Source organism: Schistocerca piceifrons, chromosome X (genome assembly GCF_021461385.2).
Source record: "Schistocerca piceifrons isolate TAMUIC-IGC-003096 chromosome X, iqSchPice1.1, whole genome shotgun sequence".
NCBI lineage: Eukaryota > Metazoa > Arthropoda > Insecta > Orthoptera > Acrididae > Schistocerca > Schistocerca piceifrons.
In genome coordinates, this window is record NC_060149.1 from 315744805 (window position 1) to 315765081 (window position 20277).

Sequence of the window (20277 nt, forward strand, 5' to 3'; positions counted from 1 at the left end):
TATTTCAATACTCATAGCTATAACAGTTTCTTTGGCGCTTTAGCGTATTTTGCTTTTGTATTTCATAGTTGCGTACTTGATCCTATTGGATGCTGTTTGTACATGTAGTTTACTTTTTATCTTTATATTCTTTTCGGTTTTGTTATAGGCCTATATGGTGTTTACTTTCTTCAGAACATATTCATTTGCAGTGGCACCTCTCTGAATATGCTGAGTTCTTTTTTCACTTCCGCTGGGCATAATGCAAGAGTGTTACTCTATGTGTTATAGAGTAAATGTATGTCACTCTCCGACGTATCTAAAGATTGGAATGGTCGTTGATAATCACTTCTGTTCATGTCGGTTTCCTAAATATTTGAAATACATATCTGTGATTTCTGTTATAAAGTGTCAAACCTAGAAAATTTACATTCCCCTCTACTTCACGTTCTGTCGTGAATTTGATCTTAGAATGAATTTTTTACCCATATTCTCTATTTGCGATTTGTTGCCTCTGTAAAGAACAGCTGAGTCATCAATGTACCCTTTATTGTATACAATTTTGGTAACAATTTTTTGATTCGCCTTAAAAAGTCTTTTCTAAGTGGTTAATAAAAATATCTGCTGAGTTCGCACTAAGTAGTATCACGCAGCGAGTCCGTCGCCTGGTTTGCAACATTTCTTGTTAAACAGAAAATAGTTACACGATGCAACAAACTGCAATATATATGTCAGTTCTACAATTTCGGCTTGGCCTAGTCGTTTATTATAGAACAGATTTATTTTTGTAGTATCAAAGGCTTTTTGAGTAGGGTAAGTTGTATAAAGTTGTCGATATCCATTGAAGAGAAAAAAAGCATCAACTTGTATCTCAATATCTTTTATTTCCTGGAGGACATAGTGTTTGTAATATCATACAATTCTTCGTAAACAAAATTTTCTGTACATACTTTGTTGTGCTCCTTATTAATTTTATATGTAGGGCTGTCTATGTTGTTAACTACCAGCATGATTGATTTGCTTTCTGTATGCAGTTGCTCTCAGGACAGATTCATAAGCTTTAGGTCTCTTTTATCTTTATCTGAAAACACATAAATCAGATTATCCATTTTATTCTTTAGTTCCTTCTGGAACCTCCTTTTTGGCATTTTGAACTTCTACATTGTTATTGTTCTAAAAGACTACTGTCTTTTAAATTTTATCGTTATCATTACTCAATACGGCTGTGTTCCCTTTGTCCGCCTTAATAACAAGAGGTTTCTGATCTTAAAGTTTATTATTCACTTTTCCTATAACCTTATCCTATGTGACTACTTTTGGTGAAACATTTTCCGGCCTTTGTGGGAACTTTTCGCTTCTGATTACTGTAATGAACTGTTCACATCTGCTCTATTTTCCCACCTCACCTGCCATCTTAATCTCAGCTACCGTATTTTTAATTGTAGCTCTGTGTTGATTTTTCTTTACATCATATTGTGAATCTTTGTTTAAAACTGTTTCTTTGTCACTGTTTAAAACCTTAGTCTATAAATGTTCAACATATTTGAAAAAGTTGGTGGAATTCTTGCACTTCACGTTTTGCTTTATGTTCTGGCTAGAATATAAAAATTTTCTCTTCATATTTCCTCTAAACTGAAACTAGTTTCTTTCAGCCGTAATCCACAACCATATTTCACACGTCAGCAAACTGTTCTGGTAAGTCCATATTACTGAGTGATAGGTTCCCTCTCATAATTTTTTCGGTTAAATGCACTTGTGACTTGTAGGCCTCCTTCAATTAGATTTTTGCCCATCTTAACTCACACTCACGTTGGATTTTCTTAGCAGTCTAGGAACGAATATTTATCTTTATGTATATGTTGTGGTAGGAAGAGAATAGAATAGAATATATGAGATTGGCTGAAGACATCGTATTAGAGGCGCAAAGTAAATGGACTGTAAATAAAGGTTGGTGCATAATTTCATACTGTTTTTGTTTCGCATGTTGGTGGTCCGATTGCTATGCGTTTATTTATTGATTGTCATGTTTTTATTTACAGTTCACTGTTGCTACCTGAATTTACGTATTGTCATTTTGTCGTTTCGAGATGGCTGGCTCTGAGCACTATGGGACTTAACAGCTGTGGTCATCAGTCCCCTATAACTTAGAGCTACTTAAACCCAACTAACCTAAGGACATCACACACATCGGCCGGCCGAAGTGGCCGTGCGGTTAAAGGCGCTGCAGTCTGGAACCGCAAGACCGCTACGGTCGCAGGTTCGAATCCTGCCTCGGGCATGGATGTTTGTGCTGTCCTTAGGTTAGTTAGGTTTAACTAGTTCTAAGTTCTAGGGGACTAATGACCTCAGCAGTTGAGTCCCATAGTGCTCAGAGCCATTTGAACCATCACACACATCCATGCCCGAGGCAGGATTCGAACCTGCGACCGTAGCAGTCGCACGGTTCCGGACTGCGCGCCTAGAAACGCGAGACCACCGCGGTCGGCTCGTTTCGAGATAGCCAGTGGAGATGTAGACGCTAGAAAATGGAGCGCCAAGTGGATGAATTGGAACATTTCCGATATATTCTTCTGTTTGTGTTCAGTAGAGGGATGACAGTAGATGAAGCAGCCAGAAAAATTTGCACCGTGTATGGTGATAGCGCCACTGGACATAACATGGCAACAAAATGGTTTTCTCGTTTTAAGGATGATTGTTTTGACATTAATGTAGCGGTCTTGCGGTTCCAGACTGCAGCGCCTTTAACCGCACGGCCACTTCGGCCGGCTCCGGGCGCTGCAGTCTGGAGCCGAGCGACCGCTACGGTCGCAGGTTCGAATCCTGCCTCGGGCATGGATGGGTGTGATGTCCTTAGGTTAGTTAGGTTTAACACACACACACATACACACACACACACACACACACACACACACACACACGTACGCACATTATACTGCTATTTACTGCTACCACTACTACCGTCACACCAACCCACACGTTTTCACTACTGTACATGCAGTGACTTAGTACGTTGAGAATGTGAGATGTGCTCATCACGTGATGTGCTCCAATCACTCGAATCGCTGGCCCCCACAATCAGGTAAAAAACGATGACAACATCCATTCCTATGATTGTAAGAACAACTTAATACTGCAGACATGTACAGACTAACGACAAACACACAAGTGAAATACACTCACTAACATTATTTTTGTTTATCTTCTAGCTAGTATATTTCCACAGACATATTAAAAGTACGTACAGCGTGCACCGATAACGTTAAGAAGAAATCTATCCCTTCAGATGCCAAGAATTAAGCATGCCGATATCTCTGTCCTTATGCTTCTGCTTTCACACGACGTTTCCTCTTTTGTAAAAAACGACATTTCGTTTTCGGAGGCGGGTACAAAAAATAGAAACCTTATATTAAACATTAAAGCAACCTGGTTCAGAGTTAAGTAATGTGCTATCGAAATACCTAAAAGAAGCATCTGATGAACAAACGTTCATTTATCGTGACACTGAATGTAAAATGAAAAATCAGGGAAATATGAAGGTACAGATAGGTGTACTTTTCTTTCCCTACATTTCGCGCTAAATGAGCGAGTCCTCTATAAAACTGTCTTTACTCCTGAAAAGAATATTTCAATCATTTTTTAGTAAAACAGAAGCAAAGTACTGGTCGTTAAACCAAAACAACTGTGTTTAAAAACAGTGTAAGGTCTTTACAATAAAAGTAAAAAAGCAGCAATCCTTATCACCTTTTCGACGTCTAATTGCGTTTCACTCTTGGCTGATACACGTTTACAACGCTTAGAAGAGACGATACGGACTGGACGACAAGGGCAGCATTCTGCTTTAGCTCGCTGGACTCTTCTTCCGTTTGAGAGGAGCATTTACTTTTGCTGGGGGGATGCTAGTAAGCGACGTAGGGACCCTGACGGCATAGGGCAGTACTTGCTTGCAGGTAGCACGCAGCAACTCCCTCAGCTGAACAGATCGTCGTAGATATTGTAATTTGCGTCCGTTGCAAACTCTTTCTGCTCATTGAGGAATCTGTCTGGTTCCTTCCGCTTTGTAGTATTAATGTCCAGTTCTTCTAATATGTCTGGTCATTTACTTTTTTCGTTTTAAAATCTGTAATTTCTTGTCAGTGTTACCAGAATTAAATCTTGTTGTACCTATTTAATGCTCCTATTTTTGGTTTTACGTTCAGTTTGGCAGCACATGACCATGTATCCACCAAATTCCGCTTTTTGGAATGATACACATGCATTTAAGAAGCACCTTACTTAGCTCAGAAACAGGTCTACTAGAAATATTGTTACTGGCTTTAAGGTTTTAATATAAATATCTTACAATTTGTAGCATCTGAAGATGTCCATTGTGGCCGACACCGGTTAAGATTGTGTCATAAAAAAGTGCTTGTTTAAAGAAATAAACGAAACGTTATGTTAGATAACATCTACTGAAACGAAATATCGTTTTTTTTTCGGATACTGTTCCTAGTCAGGCTTGTAATGTAGTTAGGGCTTTTCTGGATCTAAAGCTTGAACTACTTAGGAACAATGTTAAAATTCATTTTAACAAGAAATGTTTATGTTTTGGGTAGTTCTTAAATATGCGAGATTCATCATCATCACCACGCTTTTGCCTAAAGACAGGTTTCCATATGGTATCTCTCCATGCACTGCTGTCTCTGCCACTCTTTTCATGTCTGCGTAATTTTCTATTCCCTTTATGTCGTGTATCATCTTGGTCTTCTCCTTCCTTTTAGTTTCCTCCCAGAAGCGTCTGTTAGAAAGCACTGCCGTCTCAACGAATGTCCGAACCAATTCTTCTTCCTGTTTGTTATAACATGCAGCAGTCTTCTCCTCTCACGAACCACTTCCATCACTTATCGTTACTCACTCTTTCCATCCAGCTTATCCTATCCATCCTCCACCACAAAACATCTCAAATGTTTCTAGCATTCTTTTTCATCCTCTCATCCCAGTACCCATGTGTCAGTCCCACTCTCCAGACAAAACACTTGCCAAGCCATTTCTTCAGACTTGTGTTTAGTTTGTCACATAACAATCACCTCGTTCTATTGAATGACTCCTTCAATGTAGCAATGCAAGTTTCCACCTCCTGATGAAATTTCAAGTCTGCGCTGATCGTACTTTCAAGATATTTAAATGCTCTTACCTCGATAATAATACCTTGCACTTTCTTGGTGTTTGCCATTCTCCTTCATATGCTGATGTCCACACTCTTTGTTTTTGCCACACTCTTTCTCGTCCCATATTCCACAGAAGTTTCATTAGGACCTTTTAGCATTTTATTAGGTTGGTGCATAAGTTCATAGCGTTTTCCCATAAGCTTAATAAACACAACAGATACAAGTAAGAGAGACTTCATATATTCTCCTTCATTATTTACAACAGTCTGCCAACACCTTTTCGATTCCGCGACTGTAGGAATCACGTGGTTTTGTGGTGAAGTACTCATCACTCCATGTTCGGAGAACATTTCCATCCGGAAAGGAAATTCCTTGAAGGTTGTTTAATATAGAGCGGAAAAGGTTACAATCTCAGGGTGCAAAAGCAGGTGAATAAGGTGGGTGCGGAATGACTTCCCAACCTACCTCTTGTGTAGCGCTTTTTGTCAGTCTAGCAGAATGCAGTCAGGCGGTATCATGGAGTGCCATCACTTCCTATAGTCTCGATTGCGTCTGCAAAACGTCTCAGTTGTTAACAATAAATGTCGTCGGTTATGGTTACACCTCGGGGAAGAAATTTGTAGTACACCACACTACCGCCGGCCGTAGTGGACGAGCGGTTCTAGGCGCTACAGTCTGGAGCCGCGCGACCGCTACGGTCGCAGGTTCGAATCCTGCTTCGGGCGTGGATGTGTGTGATGTCCTTAGGTTAGTTAGGTTTAACTAGTTCTAAGTTCTAGGGGACTAATGACCTCAGCAGTTGAGTCCCATAGTGCTCAGAGCCATTTGAACCATTTTGCAGCGCCCGGAACCGCACGGCCACTCCGGCCGGCGTGTGTGTGTCTTTCACAAAGTAATTCATATGGATAGCAATGGGATAGTATTGAAAGACGGCAACGACAGACACATATACACGGTGTTACAAAAACGTACGGCCAAACTTTCAGGAAACATTCCTCACACACAAGGAAAGAAAATATGTTATGTGGACATGTGTCCGGAAACGCTTACTTTCCATGTTACAGCCAATTTTATTACTTCTCTTCAAATCACATTAATCATGGAATGGAAACACACAGCAACAGAACGTACCAGCGTGACTTCAAACACTTTGTTACAGGAAATGTTCAAAATGTCCTCCGTTAGCGAGGACACATGCATCCACCCTCCGTCGCATGGAATCCCTGATGCGCTGATGCAGCCCTGGAGAATGGCGTATTGTATCACAGCCGTCCACAATACGAGCACAAAGAGTCTCTACATTTGGTACCGGGGTTGCGTAGACAAGAGCTTTCAAATGCCCCCATAAATGAAAGTCAAGAGGGTTGAGATCAGGAGAGCGTGGAGGCCATGGAATTGGTCAGCCTCTACCAATCCATCGGTCACCGAATCTGTTGCTGAGAATCGTACGAACACTTCGACTGAAATGTGCAGGAGCTCCATAGTGCATGAACCACATGTTGTGTCGTACTTGTAAACGCACATGTTCTAGCAGCACAGGTAGATTATCCCATATGAAATCATGGCGGTGAATCGAGGAAGTACAGTACATACTGACGAAAACTAAAATGAGCTCTAACATGGAAATTAAGCGTTTCCGGACACATGTCCACATAACATCTTTTCTTTATTTGTGTGTGAGGAATGTTTCCTGAAAGTTTGGCCGTACCTTTTTGTAACACCCTGTATACAACAGTCATCTACTTACGTTGCCACATTGGAGGTGGCTAACCTCAGTGTAATATAATATTTCTTCGTGGTTGTATATAATGTAGGAGAGTAGGCGAGAGTAGGTAACAAGTTCGGAATTTTAGGCACGTTTAACATAAAAGCGCTATACCAGTCGCACAACTGTGTTTAACAATCTGTTTATGGTAAGAATGTAAGTATGATCACAACTATTATGTAAAGGTTCGATCGCCGGGTTAAAGAACAGAATCCTGTAGTGCTAGACAACAATTCGGCAAGGCCACTGCAAATCATTGGGACGTAACAATCCTTTGTAAGAAAAAATTGCTAAGGCACGAAAGAGTACAATGAATACGTTAAGAAATAAGTCTATATAAAAAAGATAAAATTGTGTTGTACGCCTAAGAATAGTTATATTTAATTACAAACGTTGAAGAAAAGGTTAAGACGATCGAGAATCTGGCAACATAAACCTAACATTGGTAAGGACATACCAGATTTTCCCCTTGTTTTCCATTAACATATGTATTCATTTTTAATTAGTTTGTATTGTGAAAGAGATATGTTTCATTAAACGCACACGTCCAAACCTTTTATTATAAAGGTCGCATGTTATTTATCTACATCTACATCTACATGGTTACTCTGCAATGCACTCTTAAGTGCCTGACAGAGGGTTCATCGAACCATTTCCATACCACTTCTCTACCATTCGACTCTCGAATGGCGCGTGGTAAAAATGAACACCTAAATCTTTCCGTTCGAGCTCTGATTTCTGTTATGTTATTATGATGATCATTTCTCCCTATGTTGGTGGTTGTCAACAAAATATTTTCGCATTCGGAAGAGAAAGTTGGTGATAGAAATTTGGTAAATAGATCTCGCCGCAAACCAAACCGCTTTTGTTTCAGTGACTGCCATCCCAACTCGCGTATCGTTTCATTGACACTCTCAACCCTATTGCTCGATAACACGAAACGAGCTGCCCTTCTTTGCACTTTTTCGATGTCCTCTGTCAATCCTATCTGGTAAGGATCCCACACCGCGCAGCAATATTCCAGCAGAAGACGGACAAGTGTAGTGTAGGGAGTGTCTTTAGTGGGTTTGTCGCATCTTCTAAGTGTTCTGCCAACAAAGCGCAGTCTTTGTTTCGCCTTCCGCACAATATTATCTATGTGATCTTTCCAAATTAAGTTGCTCGTAATTGTAATTCCTAGGTATTTAGTCGAATTGACAGCCCTTAGATTTGTGCGATTTATCGTATATCCAAAATTTATCGGATTTCTTTTAGTACCCATGTGGATGACCCCGTACTTTTCTTTGTTTAGTGCCAATTGCCACTTTTTGCACCATACAGAAATACTCTCTAGATCATTCTGTAATTGGATTTGATCATCAGATGATTTTACTAGACAGCAAATTACAGCGTCATCTGCAAACAATCTAAGAGGGCTGCTCAGATTATTACCTAGATCATTTATGTAGATCAGGAAATAGACTACCTTGCGGAACGCCAGATATCACTTCTGTTCTACTCGATGATTTACCATCCATCACTATGAACTGTGACCTCTCAGAGGAAATCAATAATCCAGTCACACAACTGAGACTATGCCCCATATGCACGCCATTTGATTAATAGTCACTTGTGGGGAACGGTATCAAAAGCCTTCTGGAAATCTAGGAATATGGAATCAATCTGAGATCCCTTGTCGACAGCACTCATTACTTAAAGGGAATAAAGAGCGAGCTGTGTTGCACAGGAACGATATTTTCTGAATCCGAGTTGGTTATGTATCAATAAGTCATTTTCTTCAAGGTGATTCATGATTTTCGAGTACAGTACACGCTCCAAAATCCTACTGCAAATTGAGGTCAGTGATATGGGTCTGTAATTCAATGGGTTACTTCTATTGGTGTGACCTGTGCTACTTTCCAGTCTTTAGGAACAGACCTTTCGTTGTATATGAGCGGTTGTATATGATTGCTAAGAAAGTCGCTATTGTGTCCGCATACTCTGAAAGGAACCTGATTGGTATACCATCTGGACCAGAAGACTTGCCTTTCTTAAGTGATTTCGCAACACCTAAGATATCTACTTTTATGTCACTCATGCTAACAGCTGTTCTGGTTTCGAATTCTGGAATATTTACTTCGTCTTCTTTCCCGAAGGAATTACGAAAACTGTATTTAGTAACTCCGCTTTAGTGGCACCATCATCGGTAACATTTCCATGGCCATCGCGCAGTGACGATATTGACTGTCTTTGCCACTGGTGCGCGCAGAGAGCGTATTGACTGTTTTTGCCACTGGCGTACTTTACATACGACCAGAATCTCTTTGGGTTTACTACCATATTTTGAGACAATGTCTAATGGTGGAAACTATTAAAAGCATCTCGCATTGACATCCCCACTAAATTTAGAGATTCCGTGAAACTTAGCCAGTCTTGAGGATTTTGCGTTCTACTGAATTTGGCACGCTTTTTTTGTTGCTTCTGCAACTGTGTTCTGACGTGTTTTGTGTACCATGGTGGGTCAGCCCCGTCTCTTATTAACTTGTGCAGTAGGAATCTATCTATTGCTGTCGATACTGTATCTTTCAATTTGAGCCATATCTGGTCTGCATTTACATACTTAGCTTGGAAGGAATGCAGACTCTCTCTTAGAAAGGCATCAAGCGAATTTTTATCTGCTGTTTTAAAGAGATATATTTTGCGTTTATTTTTAGAGGTTTTGGTTGATATGCAACAATAATAATGCTACGAATAAGATATTCACACCCGTGGACCGATTATTACATCCATACCTAAGTCCAGTGACTGAAATAAGACATACACTAACCAAGGTGTTCTCAGTGATAAGCCAGTCAATAAAATTAACAATGCAAGGTGTAATGTCACTGTAACAAGAATATGGAAGTATTTCAGAATCGACCGCACCACAGTATATATGTACACAGCAGGAAGCAGCATCACAGTCCTGTTGCCTCTTCTGTTCAGATTTATTCAACTTCTTCCCATTTGTCTGCTCTCCACGTTATTGTGTTATAGAGAATACCTTCGTATTTCTTTATTTTTATGTTGTTGCGTACTTCTTCGTCTATATACTGCGTAACACAGAATATCTGTTATAGTCTATTTATTTTTAACTATTGTTTGCATACGAACATTCATGGCAGAATCCGTAAGCCGTAGCTTGCAATGAAAATTCAGCTGAGAATGAAATCTTCACCACTGCAGTCAAATCACAGGTAGACGTATACACTGATTGCAGGTCAAGAGTCCGCAGCTCGTGGTCGTGCGGTAACGTTCTCGCTTCCCGCGCCCGGGTTCCCGGGTTCGATTCCCGGCGGGGTCAGGGATTTTCTCTGCCTCGTGATGACTGGGTGTTGTGTGATGTCCTTAGGTTAGTTAGGTTTAAGTGGTTCTAAGTTCTACGGGACTGATGACCGTAGATGTTAAGTCCCATAGTGCTCAGAGCCATTTGAACCATTTTTGCAGGTCAAAAGTATTGGTAGTGATGTGGGATATGTCACTACAAACCCCTCTCCTTCTAGGACAGAAATACTGACGTTTTAATAAAGTTCTGTGGTGAGTACATTATGTAGGTTGGCTTGGAGAGCCGGATTAGAGTTTACGTTGGACAGCGATACAGTATTACTGGGTCATGTAAAGGCGTCTGCCGGCGAGCAGTCACAGGGGCCCGCAAAGCACAGCGGGCAAAGAGGTTGCCGGAGCTACACTGGAAATGCACTGACAGAAAAACAGCGCTACACGAAGAAGGAGTTCTGCGACACAGACGAAAAATGGTAGGCGTGTTTCTACATATGAAAGACGATGTCTAGTCAGTTTTCGAGCCAGTCGTACAAGAGTGGCGCTAGTAGCCCACTATGAGGATGTAAATCAGATTTACTTTAAATAAACACTGTAACAGTCGAGAGAGTCAGTTACCTTTGAGATTGGACGTGGCGAATTCCCGTTAGTTAAGAACGCTTTTAAGGTGAAAAAGACGCCATTATCAACACCTTACTGTGTTTGAACGAGGTCGTGAGATAGGCTATGAGAAGCTGGATGTTCCTTCTGCGATACTTGGCAGAAAAATAGGCAGTGTACATGATTGCTGGGAGTGATGGTCACCTGAATGTACGATCACAAGAAGACTGGGCTCCGGACAGCCAGGTGGCACTACCGACGAGAAGACCACCCTATGCCGTGTATGGCTTTGGCGAATCGTACTGCTCTGCCGCAGCAATTTGAACAACAGTTGGGACCGCTGTGCCACAAATAACCGTTACAAATCTGTTACTTCAAGGACAGCTCCGAACCAGAGGCCCTGTAGCTTCTATTCAAAGGGTTCAAATGGCTCTGAGCACTATGGGACTTAACATCTGAGGTCATCATGAGGCGTAGCGCCGTATACCAATCCTGCCTTGGAGGCGGTTAAGTGGGAGATGTGTCTCAGAGCTGGATAGTGACAGATGGTGACGCGAGACTGGACGCGCGCGTAGTTTATGTTTCAGCCGATAGAGGACAGTATTGGATAGGGGACTGTGATTTAGTTTCTATTGTGCCCACTAGAGTGCACTAAAGTAATAGAATGTTTTTCATAAACTGTTCTAGTATTTTTATACAGTGTTATTATTGCTTTTTGTGTATGTAAAATGTTATAAATGTGTTTTAGCAGTATGAATGATGCGTGAGTGTGGGTTAAGGTTAATATGAAGATAATTGTTTAACGAGTTTGTAGTAGGATTTAGTGTGGGAGCATTTCGAAGAAGTATGGATGTGGACAAAGGGGATTTTTGTAGAATACATTTGTAAAGTAAGTTTATGGTAAAGGGAAAGTTAATTCAGGTATAAATAACAATAGTAAATAACTTTATGCATAAACAAGACTTCAGCATATTAGGTAATTACGTCGGTAAAAAGCGCAGTCGTTAGGTTTACTATTTTGCGATTGGTTATTGATGAAAAGCGCGGACTGACGCGGGAGAATGTTGTTTTGCTATTGGATGTTGAGTTAACTGACCAATGGTAAAGCCATATTCTTCGCGCGCCTTTCTCTGCTGGTAGAGAAGACTTAGAGTATTCTAGAGAGGAGTCGGAGCCTAACCATGAAACAGTTCGGACGTGTGTAGTAGTAGTTCAGAGGGAAATGATAAGTTGCCGGATCTAGCAGTGTTTCATACATCAAAAGTGATCAAAAGTGACGTAAAGTGACGGCATAATTATTCCGATGGGTGTGTAGAAATTTCGGAATTTTTAAGTGAATTTTGTGACGAGAAAAGACATAAATTCCGCGTGGCGTATTGAGCAGGCCGGTGGCTAAAAACTGTAACTGCATTAGGTACCGACAGACTTAATATTTGGCGAGCATTCTCAGTCAAAAACAATCCGTATTTTTGTAGCTATTATGTTTTCGGGAAATGCAACACCATAAACTTGCTAACGTGAGGAAAAGGGATTGTGAGTGACTGTGTTAAGACTAACACGGGCTCGGCGGTGATACTTGTTCACCTAAGTTTCAGAATGTAATAGTTAAAGACAAAATTTCCAACCTTTCATTTCCTGTGAAAACTTTCTCTCGAAACGTAGATTAGTGACTATAATTGCAGCCTGGTTCACGTGGAAGTACAGTAGTTTTCGCTCGGCTTCCCTACTGATGATCTACTGAGACAATGTTCACAGGTAGGTGCAGGAACGTCGAAAAGGGACGGAAGGAACCGTGCCGTCACAGTCAGTCCCCTAGAAATTAGAACTTCTTAAACCTAACTAACCAAAAAGACATCACACACATCCAAGTCCGAGGCAGGATTCGAACCCGCGACCGTAGCGGTCGCGCGGTTCCAGACTGAAGCGCCTAGAACTGCTCGGCCCCAACGGCCGGCCGTAGCGTCTATTCGATTGACGCCAAATCACATCTGTGTGTGACCTCAGGGGTGTCAAGCGAGAGATCATCGAAGGGCAGGCTGTAGGTCTGTTGTGTTTTCTGATGAAAGCTGTATCTGCCTCGGTGTCAGTGATGGTTGTCTGTTGGTTAGAAGGAGACTAGGTGGGCGCCTGCAACCAACCTGTCTGCGTGTTAGACACTCTGGCCCTACACCTGGAGTTATGGTCTGGTGTGCAATGTTGTATGATAGCAGGAGCACTCTCGTAGTACCCCCACGCACCCTGACTGCAAATTTATACGTCGAGCGTCATCCACAAACAGCATTACCCGTCGCTGTATTGACCGAACAACTGCAACAGGCATGGAACTCTAGCCCACAAACCGACATTCGCCATCTGTAGAACACAATGCGTGCACGTTTGCATGCTTCCATTAACATTCTGGAGGTTACACCGTTCATTAATGTACCAGCATTTCACAGTTGCGATTGTTTATTTCACACTTACATTGGTTTCTGATCTTGCAGTGTTACGTAGACAAGTGTATCCACACAAGTTTCATAACTCTACGTTGATTATTTTTAGTACTGCGATTTTTTCCATCAGTGTATATCCATTGCAGAGCGTAATACTCACTGCGGTTAGGGCGACATATACATGGTGATCACGAACACCACCAACCAAATGTCAGAGGTTCTGGAGGGATATTTTCTATTTTGGTATAAAGAACCCGTGGTCTCTGATGGATCTCAACAGAGTAATAATGTAATTATGATTTATTCGATTCATATTGGCTTTCCGCCTTATACAGCGGCGATCAAAACGTTACCGTTCGAATGCCAGACAAACCCCTTACCTACATGTCGGTGCTTATATACCCGCATCAGAGTCGCTCTGGGTGGCATATATGTCGTAGCAACGATCTCAATCGGAAACTTTTCGGTCCCCCTTATACTTACTGCAGCAAAACAATGTAATTTTTATCAGATGCATTTTCGCTTTAATTTATATAGCTTGCTCTGTTGTTTTTCCTGAAATAAGGTACCTTATACCTAATACATCTATACAGTTTCCTATTTATAGCTTATTAATTGTATACCACGATGATTTGGGCGCTCAAATTACTTACGGTGTGTTCGTCTCTTGTTACGAGTTCTCAAGTCCTCTGTTCGTCCCTTCGTTGTTAGTGGCGGTTGAAATCGATGAAACATTGTTGTCTTCTCAGTTTTTGCAATTTTTTGCCTTTGATGAACAGACTTTCTATTACGCTGCACCTGTGATATTTACACTTCACCTACCGACCGAGGTGACTCAATGATTAGCACACCAGACTCGCTTTTGGAAGGACGACGGTTCACATTCCTCGTCCTGCCGTCCTGGCTTCAAAAGCAGATATACTGATAAACATATGGCTTCCTGTACACTACGATTTAGGCTGCTCAGACCTCAAAGAAATATCAGGTAAGAAGAATCCAAGCCACTAAAGCCATTCTCAGGAACTGTAGAGGAAATACGCTGATCCTTAATCTGGATAAAGAAAGAGGAATACCTGTTACTTAACACATGTGATGTACCTTAACTTTTCTGATGATACTCTACGGTTCCAGTGCTGATACGAGGGCTATTCGGAAAGTGAGAAACGATCAGTCGCGAAATGGAAACCACTGTGAAAATCCGACGAGGCTTTTTACAGACGTTTTGGGCAGTGTCTCTAGTATGCCCGTCGATCGCATCAAGACACTCTTTTCAGTTGTGAGATGCAAGTAGGAGGGGCCGCTGAGAGGCTTCACCTTAATGAATGCAGCCCACCTAACAACTGTCACGCACTTCCTTCTTCATGGCAATTTTCAGCCACACTCTACAGAGGCAGTGAAGACGATGGGAAGTGTCCGATGGGAAGTGTTCGATCACCCACAACACAGCCCTAATTGGCTCGTCCTGAGTATCATCTCTGTTCACATGAAACGCTGGATACGAAGACAACACTTAGGCATAGGCTACGCGCTATAGACCAGCATAGAGAATTATCAGAAAGCACAGGCGGCTGCCTTCTATGACGATGGTGTTGGAAATTTGATATTACGCTCCGACAAATGTCTAAGTCGGAGCGACGACTATGTAGAGAAGTACCTGGAAGGTATAGCGAAATGTGCAAAGAAAACAGTTTTGATTTTCACTGTGGTTTCCAATTCTCGACCGATCGTTCCATACTTTTCGAACAACCCTCGTATATTTCAATAGTGAATGGAAGGACTCACAAGAGGAAGTTAAAATACACGCATAAAAATCTATTAAAATATAACTAAAATAATATAAAATAAAGACAACGAAAAGGAAACTATACTTCGCTTCAGTTCTTAGATACAATTAAGCAGTTTTTGTTTTTAGGGCAGTTGATGACAACGAATGAATGGGCATGAGAAATAGTAAACGAGAGAGTTAAATGTTGGAAGTACCACTCGCTACTTGCAGCGTGGAACCCAGTACCGATCGCTGTCCGGTGGTTTGAAGACGAGACTTACAAAATTCTGCAACAAACTTGGGTGCAGATTGTTTGAACTTCGCTGTGGGGTAGACCACTGTAGGACGTCTCCTCAGTACGTCAGACTTACACACGGTAGACGGTTATTCAGGTTGCAGAGTATGTGTTTCGGGTGCATTGGGGTTATTTAGGTTAAAAGAGACCCGTACTTCCTACAGTCAGACAGATGGATTGTATCAGCCACATAACTGGAAGGTAAAAACAAGGCTTCTTGCGTATCAGAAAGAAAAAATGCTAATCTGGTATTAGTTACTTGGAGGATCCATCAAGGTAAGGTCCCAGAACCGTCTTACTTATTAGCGATACTGATACCAACACAGTTTTAGAATCTTGTAACTAGATAAAAGCAGAAGTGAACAGCGGCGAAATCATAAAGTCGGAGTCCAACGTGAACTGCTCAAAAAAGTTTCGTGCCATCCTCATGACCTGAATAATTTGAATTTTGTGATAAAACGTATTCCTCAATGCTCCCGTCCGCAGCTCGTGGTCTAATGGCTTATTTTTGCTGCCTGTGGATCACGGGGTCCCGGGTACGATTCCCTGCGGGGTTGGGGATTTTCTCTGGGCGGGGACTGGGTGTTTGTGTTGTCCTCATCATTTCATCATCATTCGTAAACGTAGCGAGATTGGACTGGATGAAGATAGGGGCTTTATGAGGGCGCTGATAACGGCGCAGCTGAGCGTCCCGCAAACAAAACATCATCATCATTATCTTCCTCATCACTGCTCCCAGGGAATCGGTACGTACTCCGCGAAAAATATAAAAAACCACCTGATGCCTTTTTGGAAGCAACTGGAAGGATTATGTCGAACTAGTATGCAACTGTCTCCAAACGACAATTTGGCCTCTGGGGGTCCATTATGAAAAATAAGTACAAAACACACAGTACCGTAGTACACTAACAAGGTGGTTAAGAGAACACCTGGAATTGAACTTGGACATCTGCCATCACGTATTCCTTACCGGTGTGTGCAGAGTTTGTTTGATGATCTTCGTGGAAGAATGTGCCGGATACCAGCGCAATGATGAGAGATATAGCCTCACGGATTCAGTAAGCAAGAGGTTCAATCATGTTTTGAACTAGTACCGTATATGGATGTCAGATGCCTCTCGTCATTATCGAGGGTTGTTCGAGACCTGTGCATTACTGAGATAAGACCCGCCAAACGACTGCCCAGTTCGGCAGTAAACATTTCGGTAATGAGGTCGTCTTTCAAGACGATAATAAACCAACACATCCCACCCACCTCTTGAACACCTTCTTCAAGGTGGTAGGAATCAACCGAATGGAATGGGCACTGGTATCAGTTTACATGATCCCATGTCAGTATGCTTGAGACTGGTAGTACGTCCTTGCAGTGTCCTTCGCCACATTCTGAATGACCTCAGGAGGGCTGTCGTCGAAGAGTGAGACAGCATAACAAGAGAATCCACTCATGTTAAAATGCAGGCAATGGAGCATCAAAACATTAAATGTTACTCAACAGTTAATTTTGCTTTCAAGCATATGCAAAAATATGAAAGATAAAAAAAATGTTTTTGTTTTGGTTATTTGCTTCTTATTATTTCAAATGAAAGTTATTTTTTCTTAACTTAGAAAGACTTATTCTTGCTTTCATTGCGCCCCTTTGATTTACGCCCTCACGCATTCGCAGATATGCTGGTGGTGCAAAACATTTTTTGGGCAGTTTCTAGCGCAAGCTTAGGCTAGACCTTGTATGGACACAGTTCATATCATCAAGGAACCAAGATCTTTTTCTTTCTTTTTTTTTCAAGAATGAGCAGGAATTACATACAGATTCTACACTCATGCTGATAAATCAAGCATAATTGCAGAATGTGGTGCCACACAACGTGGCACTACACAAAAATGGCACTAATAGCATAGGCATATAGGGAACACACGCGACACAGATCTCTAAGTCCACGATATTGGTGATAAGTTGAGAAAATCGTCCCGAAACACAAATGCCACAAAACGCCACTGTTTCCTGCGCATGTTCCCCGACATCAATATTAGATATGATCACCCTGCACACGTACACGGGCCGCACAATGGGTTGGCATACTCTGGATCGGGTGTTTGAGCAGCTGCTGGGGTATAGCCTCCCATTCTTGCACCAGCGCCTGTCGCACCTCCCGAAGTGTCCTAGGTGTTTGAAGACATACAGTGACACGTCGGCCGAGAGCATCCCAGATGTGCTCGATGGGGTTTAGGTCTGGAGAACAGGCAGGCCACTCCATTCGCCTGATATCTTCTGATTCAAGGTACTCCTCCACGATGGCAGCTCGGTGGGGCCGTGTGTTATCATTCATCGGGAGGATACCAATAATAATCTCCAGATGACGATGGAAGATGATGACAGTATTTTCATTAGAGTATAAATCCTGGTGGAACTACAATAACAGATACTCATAGACCCGACAGCAATAATCGGTAAATGAAGCTACCGTTTTGAACTACAGTGTACAAATATCCTACTAGATAGTAAATGGAATTAAGTATCAACTTGAAAACTTCAGACTTACGCTAATCCACGCTAGTAAGATTACCCATTTAAGCTGAGTGCTGGTGAAAGCAAGCCTCAGAAACTCGACCAATAAGTTATATTCACTCTGCAGTATAGACGGAAACACTGCACTGTATTGAACTATGACGCTAAACGCATACTGGGAATTTTATGAAAGTGAAAAACTTGAGACTAAATTATTTCTAATAAAATAAAAATTTAATTGCACATGCATGAAGAAGTCGATTTACATATGCTAATTCCAGAAAAAAGACCAGGAATGGGGAACAGCTGACGCAACTCCGCAAAGACAGGCTGGACAGTGAAGGGGGAGGCGTGTTTCTAGCGATAACAAGTGCAATAGTATCGAAGGAAATTGACGGAGATCCGAAATGTGAAATAATTTGGGTGAAGGTCACGGTTAAAGCAGGCTCAGACATGGTAATTGGATGTCTCTATAGGCCCCCTGGCTCAGCAGCTGTTGTGGCTGAGCACCTGAAGGATAATTTGGAAAATATTTCGAGTAGATATCACCACCATGTTATAGTTCTGGGTGGAGATTTTAATTTGCCGGATATAGACTGGGAGACTCAAATGTTCATAACGGGTGACAGGGATAAAGAATCCAGTGAAATTTTTTTAAGTGCTTTATCTGAAAACTACCTTGAGCAGTTAAACAGAGAACCGACTCGTGGCGATAACATATTAGACCTTCTGGTGACAAACAGACCCGAACTATTTGAAACAGTTAACGCAGAACAGGGAATCAGCGATCATAAAGCGGTTACTGCATCGATGATTTCAGCCGTAAATAGAAATATTAAAAAAGGTAGGAAGATTTTTCTGTTTAGCAAAAGTGACAAAAAGCAGATTTCAGAGTACCTGATGGCTCAACACAAAAGTCTTGTCTCAAGTGCAGATAGTGTTGAGGATCAGTGGACAAAGTTCAAAACCATCGTAGAATATATGTTAGGTGAGTATGTGCCAAGCAAGATCGTAAGAGATGGAAACGAGCCATCGCGGCACAACAACCGAGTTAGAAAACTGCTGCGGAAGCAAAGGGAACTTCACAGCAAACATAAACATAGCCAAAGCCTTGCAGACCAACAAAAATTACGCGTACGGAAATCAAGTGTGAGGAGGGCTATGCGAGAGGCGTTCAATGAATTCGAAAGTAAAGTTCTATGTATTGACTTGGCAGAAAATCCTAAGATATTTTGGTCTTATGTCAAAGCGGTAGGTGGATCAAAACAAAAGGTCCAGACACTCTGTGACCAAAATGGTACTGAAACAGAGGATGACAGACTAAAGGCCCAAATACTAAATGTCTTTTTCCAAAGCTGTTTCACAGACGAAGACTGCACTGTAGTTCCTTCTCTATATTGTCGCACAGATGACAAAATGGTAGATATCGAAATAGACGACAGAGGAATAGAGAAACAATTAAAATCGCTCAAAAGAGGAAAGGCCGCTGGACCTGATGGGATACCAGTTCGATTTTACACAGAGTACGCGAAGGACCTTGCCCCCTTCTTGCAGCGGTGTACCGTAAGTCTCTAGAAGAGCGTAGCGTTCCAAAGGATTGGAAATGGGGACAGGTCATCCCCGTCTTCAAGAAGGGACGTCGAACAGATGTGCAGAACTATAGACCTATATCTCTAACGTCTATCAGTTGTAGAATTTTGGAACACGTATTATGTTCGAGTATAATGACTTTTCTGGAGACTAGAAATCTACTCTGTAGGAATCAGCATGGGTTTCGAAAAAGACGATCGTGTGAAACCCACTTCGCGCTGTTCATCCACGAGACTCAGAGGGCCATAGACACGGGTTCCCAGGTAGATACTGTGTTTCTTGGCTTCCGGAAGGCACTCGATACAGTTCCCCACAATCGTTTAATGAACAAAGTAAGAGCATATGGACTATCAGACCAATTGTGTGATTGGATTGAAGAGTTCCTAGATAACAGAACGCAGCATGTCATTCTCAATGGTGAAACGTCTTACGAAGTGGGAGTGATTTCAGGTGTGCCGCAGGGAAGTGTCGTAGGACCGTTGCTATTCACAATATACATAAATGACCTTGTGGATGACATTGTAAGTTCACTGAGGCTTTTTGCGGATGATGCTGTGGTATACTGAGAGGTTGTAACAATGGAAAATTGTACTGAAATGCAGGGGGATCTGCAGCGAATTGACGCATGGTGCAGGGAATGGCAATTGAATCTCAATGTAGACAAGTGTAATGTGCTACGAATACATAGAAAGAAAGATCCCTTATCATTTAGCTACAATATAGCAGGTCAGCAACTGGAAGCAGTTAATTCCATAAATTATCTGGGAGTACGCATTAGGAGTGATTTAAAATGGAATGATCATATAAAGTTGATCGTCGGTAAAGCAGATGCCAGACTGAGAGTCATTGGAAGAAACCTAAGAAAATGCAATCCGAAAACAAAAGAAGTAGGTTACAGTACGCTTGTG

The 20277-nt window shown here is 41.7% G+C and overlaps 1 protein-coding gene across 1 annotated transcript in view; it reads right to left on the reverse strand.

Annotated features, from left to right (window-relative positions):
* Window positions 1-20277, reverse strand: part of LOC124722335 (coiled-coil domain-containing protein 63) — a 262170-nt gene that overhangs the window by 24004 nt on the left and 217889 nt on the right. The gene's annotated exons all lie outside the window — the stretch shown is intronic.